General features: G+C 52.7%; 1 protein-coding gene across 2 annotated transcripts in view; it reads right to left on the bottom strand.

Annotated features, from left to right (window-relative positions):
- The window catches only part of AGPAT4 (1-acylglycerol-3-phosphate O-acyltransferase 4), a 66,949-nt gene extending 54,696 nt beyond the window's left edge, over positions 1-12,253 (bottom strand). The window contains exon 1 of one of the 2 annotated variants that reach the window (XM_075554288.1): positions 12,129-12,253. The gene's annotated coding sequence lies outside the window, so the exon portion shown is untranslated. Of the gene's footprint in view, positions 1-11,493; positions 11,624-12,128 lie in introns of those variants that run through there. The other variant, XM_075554287.1, reaches the window with a different exon arrangement.
- Between the last annotated feature and the right edge of the window lie 3,816 nt (positions 12,254-16,069).

Here is a 16,069-nt window from a genome sequence, read left to right as displayed (position 1 = left end):
GGGGCTGGGTTTCTTTAGGGAAGCTACTAAGGGTTGGACCCGGTAGTGTCGTGATTATCTATTGGGCTGCTAACCGCAAGGCCAGCAGTTCAAAACCACCAGCTGCTCTACAGGAGAAAGGCAGGGCTTTCTTGTCCCTTAGAGAGTTATATCCTCAACAATCCACAAGGACAGTTCTACCCTGTCCTATAAGGTCACTATGAGTCGGCACCGACTTGCTGGCAATGAGTTTGGTTTTTTGGGTTGGACCTTGTGTTCAGATTTCAAGACATTACCAAGGAAAAGAGCCTTTCTGAGAATATGACAAAGAATTATCCAGGAGTGCTAAGAGGAAGAAGGAAAGGAGGCACTGCCTATCCTAGATACAGTCATGGTACTCACTGACGTTGAGCAGGGCAAGAAGTGGAGGTGTCCCCTGGAGACAAGGTCCCACACTACCATCTATCAACTGGGCCATCAGAGGATGGGAGACAGAGAAGAACCAGCCAAGGCAGGCTGGTGTGCATGGGACTGAATGAAGTACCTCCTACCCTGCCTACCCTTCCCACTCCCAAGCCTAGTGAAGGTTGGGCCGGTGGGGCGGGGGCTAAGAGTGGAGAAGACAACTGAAGGGCAGGGCTATGGAACCGCCACAGAAAGAGTCACCGGGACGTCAGGTAGGTTTGCATTCTTCTCCAGCATGTCTAAGGAGACCGTCCCACTGGCAGGAGAAGCCACGACCCCGCAGGGTGTGGGACAGTCTCCTTTTTGCCATTAAAAGACACAGACTTTTTGCATGTCAACCCAACACAGTCTCACTTGTTTACGTAGAAAAAAAGAAAGAAAAGTATACTCTCCTCCTGCTCCTCCTCCTCTAGGATGGGGTCAGTGTGGGCCTGTTCCCCAGCACACAGCACAAGGGACTGGGGTGGGGCGCTGGGGGCATCCATGGCCGTCATACCAAGTGCTAACTTCGGGGACCTGGTGCACGGTTGCCAAGGCTGTAAATGTTTACTAGAGCAGAATAGCCTCGTCTCTCTCCCTCGACAGGCTCGTGGATTTGAACCAAGGACCTTGTAGCTAAAACCCAACCCCACCACCACCACGGAGTCCATTCTGATTCATAGGAACAGCAGCGCAGCACTGCCCCTTGCGGACAGCCTCCGCCTTCTCCCGTGGAGCAGCTGGTGGGGAGTTTAAACCGCCACACCATCAGAGACCCTGACCAAGACGTGGGGTCGCTGCTGCCGTCCAATCATTTTTTATCATAGTGACCCGCTGCGCAACAGAACAAAACACGCCTGCGGCCAGCGCTGTCCTCACATTGTTGCAGCACGGCGTCAGCCGACGTCATGGAAGGTCATCTTTCTTGCTACATTACTTAGGAGCGCTGGTGCACAGTGCTTAGGTGTTGGTCTGCTAGCCCCAAGATCAGCAGTTTGAAACCACTAGCTGCTCTAAGGGAGCAAGACAGGACTTTCGACTCCCTTATAGAGCGACAGTCAGAAATCCACCAAGGTCGTTTTGCTGTGTCCTACGGGGCTGCTATGCGTCCCAATCGACTCCTGAGAAACAGGTTTTTCTTGGATCAGGAAGGAAACTGTGGTTCCATCCGAGGGGAGGAGTCGCCCGGGGAGGGCTTCTGTCCCCAAGCACACCTGGCAATATCAGGAAACATTTATGGCTGTCACCCTTGGGGCGGGGGCGGCACCCGGGAGGCTGCTGCAGGCCCTGAAGGGCACAGGACAGCCCCCACTACAACTGCCTGCCCCACAGGTCACCCTGAGGAGCAGCTGGGGTCCCAGAGAGGGGAGCAGCTCTGGCAGTGAGGTCTGACTTCTGGGCCCATGAACCCTCTGCTTTGTCAGACAGCGCGAGGAGCCACCCCAGGCCACAGGCAAAGGCATTTGCTCTGTGGTGCAAACGGTTAACACACATGGCTGCTAAATGAAAGGTAGGCAGTTCAAGCCCACCCACAAGCACCTTAGAAGAAAGTCCTGGCCATGGACTTCCAAAACAAAACCCAAAACTAAGCCAACCAACCACAGATCATGAGGTGGAGCACAGTTCTGCTCTGACCCACAAGGGGGCGCCGGATGGCAATTGGGTGACGGCAAGGGGCTTGGTGGAGCAAGGAAGAGATGCGCTGATGGAAAGGTCGAGGTTCGGACCCAGCTAGTGACTCAGATGGAGCCAGACCTGGGGGCCTGTTCCCATGAAGCTACAAAAGCAAGCAAGCCCACTGCCTTTGAGGCCCTTCTGATGCATGGCCCTCTAGAGCGGTGGTTCTCAACCTTCCTATTGCAGAGCCCAACCATAAAATTATTTCTGTTGCTACTTCATCACTGTTATTTTGCTACTGTTATGAATCAGGCGACCCCTGTGAAAGGGTCATTCGACCCTCAAAAGGGTCGCCACCCACAGGTTGAGAACTGCTGCTCTACAGGGTTTCCCACACTGTCGATCTTTACGGAAGCAGACAGCCCCATCTTTCTCCCACTGAGAGGCTAGTAGGTTTGAACCACTGACCTTGAGCTTGGCAGCCCAATGCTTTCCTGAGAGACACCAGGGCTCCCTCCAGTGAAGACTGAAACTTAATAAAAACACCTATTCTCTGGTCACACCTGGGGTGGTGGTGAGTCAGAACTGACGGGCACTAACCCCAGCTCCCAGGGCAGTAATTAAACTGGCCACAGTAAAGAAACAGTAGTCCTGTCATGTAAGGAAGGACACATCCAGGACAGGGTTCAGATGGTTCGGATGAAGGACGTTTGGGTGCAAGGGGACTTTCAGGAAGACAGATGCTAGAAGGGGACTGCGTATCAAAGATTACCAAGGAACCTCCGCCCCTGGAGAAGCAAGCTGGTGACCCCACCTCCGTGCAACCTAACCTTCCCCAGGGCAGAGGGAGGGAAGGTGTGCAGGGATGGCTAACGATGAGGGCCCAGTGAGGACCTACGGTTCCTTCCAAGGTCACCAGTCTCAGTGAACCTCGCTGCCCACCGGGGGCGCTGATGGGGTTGGGAAAGGACCCAAACTCCGCTCGGCTCCGGGAGCACTGCCTTTCTGAGCCCCTCTTGGACTGGCCAGGGCTGGTGGTGTCTCTGCAGAGAGCCTTGACTGGCTTTAAACTCTGGGATAGATTTGCTGAAATTCAGTACAGGAGCAGAAAGTCTCCGCCTGCACTCCCCCAGCCTCTGCAGCCATCTGAGTGGGTTCTCCCTCAAGTCCAACCCATGGTTAAACACTGATTTGGAGCAGAGTCCATATTTAATTTAATACATGGACAGCCATGCCACTCAGCATTTTTAATCACAGGATCCATCCCTCTGCCACGCCCACCACACCCCCAACCCTGTAGCATCCACCTCCCTCGCTAAACCACAACAAACACAACCCGGCCCACGAAAGCTGCAGTGGCTTATCTCAGAAGTTGGGCTGTTGGTTTCCATCTGACATCTAAGCTCGACTCTCTGTTGCAGGACTTCTGCAGAGATCAGAAAGAAGGCATGTCCAGGAAGATCCATGCGGTGGGTGTTTGCTCCCAATGTCAGAGTAGTTTGCGGCTGTCTCCTGTGTACCAGGCACTGGCTGGGCGTGGGGAGCGGACAACACCAGAGGCGTCGGGTGCAGGGGTTCAGAGACTGCTTTCCGGATCCCAGGGACCAGCGCTCCAATCTCAGCTCTGCTACTTCTCATGATATGCACGCGCTCTCGCCTTGCGGTCTCTTTAATCTGTAAAAGGGGGTGACGATGGCTTCTGCCTGCTGCACTTGGCTGCAGAGGTACAAGGAGTCGGTGGATGCGAAGGTGACATCCTCAAGGTGTTAGCGCCTAAGGCGCCTTCGATGAAGGCACACTCATCATGGTTGGGCCCCGTAGGACACACTGGGTCCAGAGATCAGCTGCTAACCCAAAGACTGGGTGCTCAAGCCGACTGGAAGCACTTGGAAGAAAGACCCAGCCATCCACTTTCACAGATTCACAGCCACTGAAAACAGCTCTCCTCTGCACGAGTCCGAATGGACTCCGCAGCAACTGGTCTCTTGCTTGTGGTCCTTGGTGCCCACCTTCGAGGCTGATGGCCCTTGCAGAGGCTACTGCCACCCCCGAGTCTGGAATTTCAGTGACCAGCTTTACCCTACCATGAAAAGAGAACTCCTCCCCCCTCCCTCCCTCTCCCCTCCTCTCTCCTCTCCGTGTGTCTTGCTTAAGGACCGGAGCTGTGCCAGCCAGTTACCAAATGGTCCACGTGGAGAGAAGTGGGGCTCTTTTGAGATTAAAATAGGAAAGAGGAACTTGCTGGAGGTGGGCAGGGAGGTTCTCAGGGTGACTCTTGTTGGGTGGTGCCTATTTTTTCTCCCCTGGAGGTGCAGAGTGAGTAGCGGGAAACTATTCTGCACACAGGAGCTTCAAGTCACCAGGAAATGCAAATGTGAAATACGGTAAGCAGGCGCGTAGCTTGCTGTTCCACGGGTACTGGATTCCCCACAGGCGTTCAGGGGTGCTTTTATTTGGATATAAGACTGGCTGAAAGCTACAAGAGGTGGAAACCTACTTGTGAAGGGGGTGCGGTGGGGATAATGACTGGTCACGTGCACTGAGAGATCTAGCACTAAATAGCAAGGGGGCCAGCCAGCAGGTTTCCCAACGTGTATATAATGTGCAGGGAGGAGGGAGGAGTTTCCTTTTACAAAATGCAACAGGCAACACACCAGGGGAAGGACTCATGGGAGATCATCTCAAACAGCTCCCCATTTTCAGAAAGCAAATGTACACATCTTCCACGAGGACCCCAGTCTCCCAGGACAGAAATCCCACTGCTGCGCATCCAGTGTAGCAACAAAGGCTCCCTGACACCAGCCATATTCCCAACCAGTGTGGAAATACGAGAATGGTGCAAGCCACTCCATCTCCTGCGTCCAACACTGCCGACCAGTAAGAGTGCTCAATAACAGGAGCATCTAGCATCATGGGGTGAGCTGGGATATGTCTCTACCAAAAATCCATCCCTCTCCTTTGTCCACATCTTGTCTACAAGATCCTGAACTTCTTTAGGGAAGACAGGCCTTCCCAGTTACTGCTGCATCCTTACTACATACAGTATGTGACACACCATGTTCAACACTGATTGTTGCATGAATGGACGAAAGGGTGGATGATTTATCTAAGTCTACATATGCATGGATGGACAGCCTTGAGAAGAGTGGGAGTTCCAGAACACTTCACTGTTCTCTTGCAGAACCTGTACATGGACCACGAGGCGGGGGGGATGCCGCACAGCCGTGTCCTCTCACCACACTTACTGAATCTGTATGCTGAGCAATGCATCTGAGAAGCTGCCTCAGAGCAAGGGAACGCAGCATCAGGATGGAGGCCGTATTGATGCAGATGACACAGCCTGCTTGCCCAGAGAGAAAAGGACTTGAAGTAATTGCTAATAAAGATCAAGGACTGCAGCCTTCAACACAGGCTACAAACGCAGCGTAAAGAAATGACAAATCCTCACAACCAGACCAGTAGGTAACACAGAGCAAAGATCGGGGCTGTCAAGAATTTCTTCGTAGTTGGATCCACCATCAGTGCTCAAGGAAGCAGCTGTGAAGAGACCAAACGACAACCTGCTTTGGGGAAACCTGCTGCCCAAGACGTCTTTACAGTGTTGAAAAGCAAAGATGTTACTTTGAGGACTTCGGTGCACCCAGCCATGGTACTTTCAATGGCCTCAGGTGCAAGTGAAAGTTGGACATTGAGTAAGCGATATTGAACTACGGTGTTGGCGATGACTGTTAAGTCTTGTGGATTGCCAAAAGAACAAACAGATCTGTCTGGAAGCAGTACAGGCAGAAGGACCCCTAGAAAACGAGGGACTCCTCCTTGAGATGGACGGACCCAGTGGCTCAAATAGCGCGGTCAACTGTAACCATGCGAGCGGGGCGCAGGCCCGGGCCGTGGATTGTTCTGTTCTGTGATGGGGCTGCTGTGTGTGGGAATGGACACGATGACAATGACAGCTGGTGCATGCGTGTGTGCAGCCATGTCTGAATGGATGGATGCGTGAAAGCCAAGCCTTCATGCCAGACGAAAAAGGAGAGCAGATTGAAGACTGAAGAACAAAGAACAGAGTGAAGACAACACTGAAACAGGAAATCTTTGTGGAGCAAGGGTGCATCTTAGAAAATAAAGAAGACAGCTTAGGAAACTTGTTCCATGAGGTTCCCCAAAACTCTCTCTCTTTGTAAAACAGTTCCTCTTATTAAGTCCTTAGCAGGAGAGGGAGACCATTCAAAGCATTGCCTCTGAAAACCTTCCGGGCGACCTTCTGAAAACGGCCATTATTTCAGCGGTTCCTGGTTAGCGCCCCCCTGGCATACGCGGGATGTGACGGATGTGACATAAATATTTGTGCCAAGAGTGAGCGCATGCTCTCTCTCGAGGCGCTGGCTGGGGCTGCCTCTCGTCCCTGGGCTCTGCTCGAAGTCGACTTGCAGATTTCCAAAGCCCACTTTCCAAGCTGGTTCTGCGTGACACGGAGATTATAGAATTACAGTCTCCCAAGCTCGGAGACCGCTGCTATTCGTAAGGCTTTCAGTGGCGAATCGCTCAGAAGTGGACAGCCTGTTCCTTCTTCCCAGTCCCTGGGAAAGGACATCATGATGGGTGTTAAAAAAAGGAAGACCCCCCCCAGTGAGATGACTTGACAAGGTGTGGCTGCAACAAAGAGGACAATTGTTAAGACAGACACAGGATGGGACAGCGCTTCCTTCTGTTGTACAGAAGGCCACTGTTGAGTCAGAACCGACTGGGCGGCACCTAACAATACCAACCACAAGGTCAGGGGAACGTTACACAATCATGGTCAGGTCTCGTTGTTGTTACTGCTCAGTGGCAGCGAGTCAGCTCCGACCCAAGCGACCCCGTGCACAACAGAACGAAACACGGCATGGTCCTGCGACATCCTCGCAAGTGTTCCTGTGACAGAACGCAGCCATGCAGCCGCTGAGCCCATCCATCTCATCAAGGGCCTTCCTCTTTGTCACTGCCTCTCATAGTACCAAGCACGATGGCCTTCTCCAGCGGGCGGTCCTCTCCTGGAAAGATGTCCACACTTGGTCAGACACACTTCTCCAAACCTTCAGGCATCCAAAACCATTCCGAAATGAGGCTGTAGTGTCTCCCTATGTTCACTAGACCTGCTTTCCCGAACAGAATGCAGTAAGCCTGCCAAGCACCCATCTGAGTGTGGCCCTGGCGTGGATTAAGGTGAGGACCTAGCCCCACCCCAAGTCTCTCCTGTGAAGTCTGCCTTGCACCTGGTCTTGTGCTCTGCACTTCAACCCACAGTTGGACTAGGAAGGACCGTGCCTTCAACTCATGTTGTCTTCCTTCTCACAGTCATTCTTGTTCTAATTTAAAAATAAGACCACTTCTCTCTGAATTTGTGTCTTCTCTTTCTTGCCCCTCCTAGCACTGGGTCAACCAGCCCTCTTCCTGTCCACAAGACTGGCCGCACCCAAGCTCTTGGAACAAGAACCTTGAACCACAATCCAACTCTCATCTCCTGTCCTACGGTCTGGGACACCCTGGCCTTCTTGCCCTGGAATGGGTGTCTCCTCTCCTTAAAACCTCCGCTTCCTGATAAGGCCATTCCTCAGCCAGATTCCCACCATCACCCCCGCCGCCTGTGCGCCCCCCCAGCCACCGCCACCCCCACATACACGTCTAGTCCTCCCCCTCCTCTCAGCTCTGAGTGACCACCTGCTCACATACCAATCCTGCCACCGGGGGTGTTCCGTGGCTTTTAAAACCCGAGAGGGGCAGTAACCCGCAGGTCTGAGTTTGCAGTCTTACAGAACGTTGCTCTACTTGGCTCCCTCCAGGGGCTCTGAATTCGCTTTGCAGTCGTCTCTGGTTCCTTGAGCCTGCCCCAGGCTGCTGCAGAGTCTGTGTTTACCAGAGCTCGGGCGCACAGACAGAAAAGCCTGCTGGCGGTGGCGATCTGCTACTTTCCTTTCGTTTGTGGTTACTTTGTTTCCCCTTCTTGCTCCTTTTCTGTTGGCCTCCATTCCCTGTTAGGCTTCGTGTGAAATTCCAGCCTGGGACCCTCTGTGGTCTAGTGTGACCAAAGGATACACGGTCAATCGGGCCGTGGACCACGGGGAAAAGCGACAGCCCTCAGGCCCATTTCAGACTAGAAACAAGACACTCAGCTCACCTGCTTTCCAGACCCTTCGAAAACATCAACTACAGCCTGGCCACGTCTCCATGTGTACTGTCACCGCCCCCCTCAAAGCCCAGTTGTCTAGTCTTTTCTATGTTTATGGCCTCCAGGTAAAGTCCATGCCGTGAGCTCTCCCCTTTGTCCCAGGTCTTTTTACAATGTAGGCGCCATTTCCAGATACCGCCATTTCCAGATCCCGCCTGTATCTGTGGGAAAGCCGGGGCTTTCTACTCCGTCCCAGAAACCCACAGGGGCAGTTCCACCCTGTCCTCTAGGGTCACGATGAGTTGGCATCCAATCGATAGTGGCGCATTTGGTTTTTTGGTTTGGCTGTATCTGTATCCTTAAGGCTGCTTGACCCATAATAAATTTTATGAAACAGAGATAATAACACATTCAGTTGAGAGTCCTGGCAAACAGCACCCATGAAAACCCCTTCAGGACCAGAGCATGTACACAGGAACAGATAAGAGTTGGAAACACGGGGAATTCAGGACAGATAAACTGCTCAGGACCAATAATGAGTAGGGATACCAGGAGGGGAAGGGGAAGGTGGAGGGAGAAAAGGGGAACCGATCAAAATGAGTCAGTGTAAGATATGAAAAAATAATAATTTATAAATTATCAAGGGTTTGTGAGGGACGAAAGGTGGAGGGGGGCGATGAGAAGTTGATACCAAGTACTCAAGTAATGATAACAACAAATGTACAAAAGTGCTTGACATAATGGATGGATGGCTGTTTTGCGATAAAAGCTGTATGAGCCCCAGTAAAATAATTTAAAAAGAAGGAAAGAAAACCCCTTCTGGGTTACTCTCAGGTTTCTACCCAGGCTTCTGGCTTCAACAGCAGGAGGCAGTGTGCGGACCGCGAGATCTCCCAGTGGGCCTTTATCGAAAATGGAAGGTTATGTTTAAGACTGGGAGATGAGATGATGACCAGTTCACCGGTCTGGGAAGAAGTATAGCCAACAAACAATTTTGTCCGGAAGAAGAACGGCCAGAATGCTCCTTAGAAGCCTGGATAGAGAGACTTTGTCCCAAGTGCTTTGGGCACGGTATCAGGAGAGCCCATCCCTGGAGGACATCAAAGGAGGAAGGTCTTGGATAGATGGACTGACAGTGGCTGCAACAACGGGTTCAACATAGAAACAGTAGTGCCCGAGCCGCAGTGTTTCATTCAGTTGGGCCATCTCGGTGGTACCCAACAGCGGGTCCTACAGGGTCACTGAGTCAGAATCAATTCCACAGCCGTGATCCGGTGATTTAGGGGCTCTGGCGCTGCAAATGGCTACACTCTCACTTGCTGCCCATAAGGTTGGCAGATGAAACCCACCCGGAGCTCCATGGGAAAAACCCCTAACGACCTACTTCTGCAAAGATCCCGCGGTAACACCCCGAGGGGGAGTCACACGGTCACGGGGGCTGCCAGGGGTAGCACAAGACTCAGCAGCACCTACAGGCAAGACTTTCAGAGAAGGGAATTCCTGTCTCCAGCTCCCGTCTCTCAGGAGCCGAGCCACGGTAGCGCTATGGTCCAAGCGCCCTGGATCAATTCCACTCTGCAGCACGCACGTGGTGGCTACAAACCAGGATCAATTCACCCGCCACTCACAAGGACGGCGGGTAACTGGGGACGCCCGAGCAAAGGACAGGCTCCGGCGTCAACAGTCCTTGGCTGTCCTGGAGGAGGAGGAGTGGTGTTGCTAGACCTGCGACCCCCGGCTGGGACAGAGACTTCTCTTCCTCACAGATGCAGGATTAGACTCCTAGCACAACAATTCTGCGCATGTCACGCGAGGTAAATCATCACTGCCTCCCTCTAAATCATCACTGCCTCCCTCGTGTCTGCCCCAACCCTGCCCCCACCAATTTGCTTAGAAAACCAATCATTGTACTCTCTTTAGAGAATATTGGGAGAAAGATGGGCTCTCTACTCCTGTGAAGAGTGTCGCTTCGGAAACTCACAGGGGGCAGCAGTTCTACCCTGCCCTCTAGGGTTACTCTTAAGAAAGTTCAGTCTTAGGGTTAATGTACCACCCCACCCCCACCACCTTTCTGTCACGCACACACTTTGTCAAATTACTTAGCATCATGTTTGGATGCTAAGGATCTCGGCGACCCTATAGGTCAGGATAGCACTGCCCCAGTGGGTTTCCTAGACTGTAACTCTCTTTCTCCCGTGGAGCCGCTGTTGGTTTCGAACTCCGGACCTTCAGGTGAGCAGTCCAAAGCCTAACCACCAGGCCACCAAAGCTCCCTATGAAGGGTAGGAGGTGGGTAAAGGAGAGCGGGTCCACCAGGCTGATGTCATAATGGGCTGGGCACGTGCGTTCTGTGGGGAATGGCAAGGCACAGAGAAGGATGGATGGCGCTGGGTCAGCCCCGTGGTACTCACGCAGACTTGCTGAACTTGGATCTTGTGCTAAGTGAAGTTCAGCCTACAGCACAGGCTCCTCGTTTAAGAATTGGGGGATTTTAGGTAAACCTGGGCAGGCACCAGCGCGCGGATGAGCGTGAATATCCAGACACCCTCTCAAACTTTGTTTGCCCAGCCCCACCTCCTCCACCACCGGGCTCTCCCCTTCACTGGGTCGCGGCATTCACCCGCTAGCTGGAGAAGCGCTGGGGTTTTCTGGGAGGGCGGACGCCGCAGCCTTCCAGAAACATCTCAACCCTGGTTTACTCAAATTCCTAGATATGATGGAGACATTCAGAGGCGGCGAATTAGGTAAATAAAGAGGTAATTACAAAGGCCCGTTTCCTTGACAACTCCCCTCCCCCCAGCCCTCCTGCCACAAGGAAAAACCAAACCGAAAATGAGGAGGGGGTACCCACCCAGGCCGGCGGGCGCGAGCAGCCCTCAGCCCCCACCCCACCCCCACGCCCCCGGCCTGGAGGGCTCCAAACTCCCAGTCCGTGCCGCGTCCATCCCTCGCCACCCCGGCTGCGTATTTTCGTGGTTGCCATAGAAACCCCAGAAACGGAAGAACATGTTGCGCGACACAAAAGTGACCAGCGTGTAACAGGAACCGCCATCCAGCGCCCAGAAAAGGGGGAGGAGGAGGGATGGGGCCAGGAGCCACCGCCGATCGCCCGAGGACAGGCGCGCTTGCCCGCCCAACACAAAGCGACCGTCCCTTTGTGCCCGCAGCTCCGCCGCCTCGGCCTCTGGGGGCCGCGCCCGCGGCACCGAGGCCTCCCTCCTCCGCCGGGTCCCCGCGCCCCGGGCCCGGGGGACGCGGCCCCGCCACGCCCCGAGCGCAGGGCCCGCCGATGGCACCGTGGCACCTACCGCGTGTCCGGCCGCCTGGATGCACGCACCCCCGGCGCGGGCTGGGCCCCAAACTGCCACTAGTTTCTGGGGCGGCTGGGGAGCCGGCGCTGGACGGAAAAGGCGAGACTCCACCCACGGGGTGGGCCCATCGGAGGGGAAAAAAGTGGTCCTGGCTTACGTCTCTCCCCGCCCATGTCACTTCCTTTTAAAGCAGCTCCGGGAGGGGAGAACGAGCGGCGAAACGGGAGTCACCCGCTGCCCCTTCCAATTGGAGCGCACGAGCGCGGGACGCGCGGCGGCCGCCTCCGGGCTGGAACCTGCTAGAAACCTGCGTCCCCCGCCCCGGTTCATCCCCGGTGTCCCTGCTCCGCCCGCCCGCAGGCTGGCCGGGGAGTCGCCCTCCTTCCGCCACTGCGGGCGACCCGCCGCCTCCCTGCACCCTCCCCGGACACAGATCCTTGGATCCCCCCACCCCCGTACCTTCCGCGCCCCAGGCCCCCAAACACCGCGGAACCTGGGCTGCCGAGATGGGAGCTGCCCTACGCCGGGAGGTGGCTGTGTTCCCGCCCTCCAGACCCAGGCGCCCAGGTCGAGCGCCACCGCGCACACGTGGCACTCCCAGGGTCTCAGAGATGACCGGGGCGGGGGCCCACCTGCACAGGCGGAAGGCTGTGGGAACTCGAGACGCGCCAGCCTGTCCACATTCCTAGAAATGTGCCTTGTCTCTGAAGTGGTGAGGCGTGTTAGCCTGGAATGTTCGCTAGGGCACCGGGGTTCTCCAGACTGCCGACTGGGCACATGTATGTGCGCCTGCTCTCCAGCTGTTGATAGGCTGCAGGAGGCGTGGGGGGGGGCGGGGAGGGGAGGGGCGTTAGCTGTGCTCACACATAACCCCTACACGCTGCACAATTGCCGAGGGCTCCCCGTGGGGGCCGGCACCCCTGCCCTGAAGACAGGGAGCTCTTTGGGTTGGGCTGGAGGAAACGCACTCAAATTCACTGCCATGGAGTCCATGCAGACTCACAGAGACCCTGTAGGGCAGGGAACAACTGCCCCTGTGGGGTTGCAAGCCTGCAAGTCCTTGAGCGAGTAGAAAACCTCTCTTAAAACCGCAGAGGGCCTGGTGGTTTCGAACTGCGTACCTTGTCGTTAGCAGCCCAGGACGAGTGCTCTGCCAAAAAAGATAAGACAATGAGAATTTGGAAAGGGGGTGGGGGTGGGGTGAGGGAAGAAGGGATGGGTAACAAGGATGGTTGAGCGTGGGAGTGGGCAGACAATCACTCCAGGCTTCGGCGTGGAAAACCACCTGTGGCAAGGGCTTGTTTTCATGTCCTCCTGGCAATAAGTGAGGCCACACAATGGTGCCTGTAAAAGATGTGTACAAGTTTTGTGTAGCCCAGACAAATGTTCCCAAAGTTCTCTCTCCAACCTTTCGAATAGCGTGCGTTTTACAACCCACTTGTTGCAAGATTCTATAGACACTTTGGAGTTTCTCAAAGAACTTTGTGGGACTAGGGGTGAGGGCGGGGGAGGGGGCTAGTGGGTGATGGCGGTGGGCTGCTAGCCACGAGGTTGGCAGTTCGAAACTAACAGCTACTCCTGGGAGAAAGATGAAGCTTTCTACTCCCACGTAGAGCGACAGTCTCACAACCTGCCCGGGCAGTTAGTTCTGTGTCAGAATTGATTCCATAGCATTGAGTTTGGTTTCTAGTGCTCAAGTGGAGTGACACTGGTTTTCATACTCAAACTTTGAAAAGGAATCCTTTCCGAATCGAAACGTGCCTAAATGTAATCTATATTTATAAGGAATGCAGCCCAAGGCTGCGAGGGAAACAGTATGAACTAAAAACTTGGGGGAGTTGTACCTTTTATTCTGATAGCAGTGGCTGGGTTCTGTTACTGTGATCATGGGCAGCCTTCACCCTGTTACAGTTTCACTTTGCTACCTAGATGATCTCATCCATAGTTGCAACTGTCTCAGAAACACAGTGAAGGATGACAGCAGAAGAAAATTCACATACGACCTCTAAACGTTGAAGATAGTTCAGCATTCATGGATTAAACCCCAGCCTTTTGCTCAGAGCCCCAGTTTAAAATGATAGCCATCTAATTAAACAAATATTTATTGAACATCGGGTACCTTGCTGAAGATATCAAAGTGTAAATAAGACATTGACATTGTTCCCAGGACGCTCCAAGTCTTAAGAAAGGAAGAAATATGTAAACAGGTAAGATACAATGTATTCTATATTCCTGGCTCCGTGCTGTGCCAGGCTCAGGGGTGGGATGGGACAAGGAAAAAGGAGATAGGGGAGGTATGCCTTGTGTCACATGGCTCACAGCAAACCGCAGCAGGACCGGGGAGGGCAGACCTTCTGCCCATCAGTGCCACAGTGAGAAAGGAATGTTGCTGAAAGAAGCAACAGTTTTTAAAAGAGACACAAACTGCAGCATAGGACCTCCAAACAAATAGCAAATAAACAAGAGAAAGATTTGCTCACAAATAAAAATACAAATTCAAGCAAAGGAAGGGACCCTTCATTTCTCTGATTATCAAACTATCACACATGCACACACTGCACCATGCTCAGAAAGATGTTTTGAAATGACACTTGCAATGCATTAAACAAGATGTGCTATGAGACTTGGGATCACCCTGGAGCAGAATGACAATAGAGTATCTGGTTTGGGTTTTATCATGAGGCTTTGAGATGTTCATAGGTTTTGAACCAGTAATTCAATCCACAAGTGTTTAAATCTAGCTAAGAAACACAGCCCGATGTATGTACGAGGGGACTTCAAAAATGGAATTCAAAGGTAATGGGATTTTCCCACAAATCTTTTGATTTATCAGTGCAATTTATCACAATAAGGACTGAAGACACTGGTTATCTGGAGAAGTGGGCTAGTCCTGCCAATTTCTTAGTATTCATAAAGTGGAGCTTCACAGAAATGAAAACTTTTGAAACCATAGGGAAACTTACATGATCGATTGCTAAATTGAAAGAGAACCAAACTATACGTATAATGTCATCTCTTTTATAGAGATACAGATGGGTGGATAGTGAGTTCTATAAGTGTCCCCCTTCCCCAAAATTCATGTCCACCAGGAACCTCAGAATAAGATCTTATTTGGTAATGAAGCCTTTGTGGATGTAATTCGTTCTGATGAGGCAATGATGGACTAAGGTGGGCCCTTAATCCAATGGCTGGTGGCCTTCCGGAAGAGGAGAGGACACAGGGACATCAGGTAGGTCACATAACCATGGACGGAGGCAGAGGTTGGAGAGACCAGTTCACAAGTCCAAGAAGTCCAAGGATGGCCTAGGCCACCAGAGGCAGGAGGGGGCATAGAATGGGGTTGGCCGCAGAGTGTCGGGGGAAACCTGTCCTCGCGATATCTTGACTGTGGACCGCGGGCCTCCTTTCTGTTTGTGACCATTTGCTTACAGCTCCCCTGGGGAACTAATAAAAAGTCATGAAATGATTCACAATGGCCAGTTCTGGGCCAGGAGGTCAAGGATGATATTTATTTGCTGCTTTATATTTTTATCGCATCTCGAAGAACGTCCTGCAAAGAACATGCATGACTTTCATAGAGGCTTGTGCTTTAAAAAGAAAGCATCACATTCCAAGTTCATTTAGATCAGAACCAAAGCATAATCAAGGACAGTGATGACATAAGTCACACCCGAGGATATCTTCCGTACCCTCTGCTAGAGGTCGGAGGATAGCGAGCTCAGAACACCTCTTCAACCTGTGTTTTTGTATCTAAAATGATCACTGTCATTTGTCTGCAATTTGGACCATTCACTCACTGCCATATTACTGACACTGACTGCCAGCTACCTTACAGCAGAGGGGAGAACGGACCCTGTGAGTTTCTGAGATGGCAACTCTTTGTGGGAGTAGAAAGTCCTTTCTCCCGAGGAGGAACTGGTGGTTTCAAACTGCTGACTTTACCGTTAGCAACTCGTCACCACCACACCACCAGGGCTCCTTATGTGCAGCATAGGCAAATACACATGTAGTAAAATGCTCAGTCAAACCTGTAACCTCACTGCCACAGAGTCAATACTGATTTACGGTGACCCTATAAGAGAGAACTGTCCCATAAAGTTTCTAAGGCTGTCAATCTTCCGGGAGGAACAGGTAGCCTCATCTTTCTCCCTGTGAGTGGTTGGTGGGTTTGGACCACAGACTTGTGGGTTAGCAGTCCAGTGCTTACTCAATAGTGCCACCAGGATAGGAGCATACTCTTTTTGGGCAGAGTTCCAGTTGCTTCAACTGTTACCCTTCATATTGAGGGCATGCCCTAGAGCATGAGTCTAATCAATAGACACTCCAAGTGGAAAGCAGAGAGTAAGAATAACTGGCTTATGAGGCAGCTAGCCAGCGGAGCATCCTCCCAGCAACTAAGGCTGTTTGGTGGGTGCTCAAACTACCCAAACTTCCCAGTGAGATTTGGGCTCCCTTTTCCTAACAATGTTCATCAAGTTTTACATGGTGTATGGCTATCATTTTTAAGATAGATGGCAGGTACCACAAAGCCATAGGCACAGGAAGAGCAGAAAACACAGCATACAAAGGGAGA

Source organism: Tenrec ecaudatus, chromosome 7, assembly GCF_050624435.1.
Source record: "Tenrec ecaudatus isolate mTenEca1 chromosome 7, mTenEca1.hap1, whole genome shotgun sequence".
Lineage (NCBI taxonomy): Eukaryota > Metazoa > Chordata > Mammalia > Afrosoricida > Tenrecidae > Tenrec > Tenrec ecaudatus.
The sequence above is the reverse complement of the archived record's forward strand: the minus strand, read 5'-3'. Positions and strand labels throughout refer to the sequence as shown.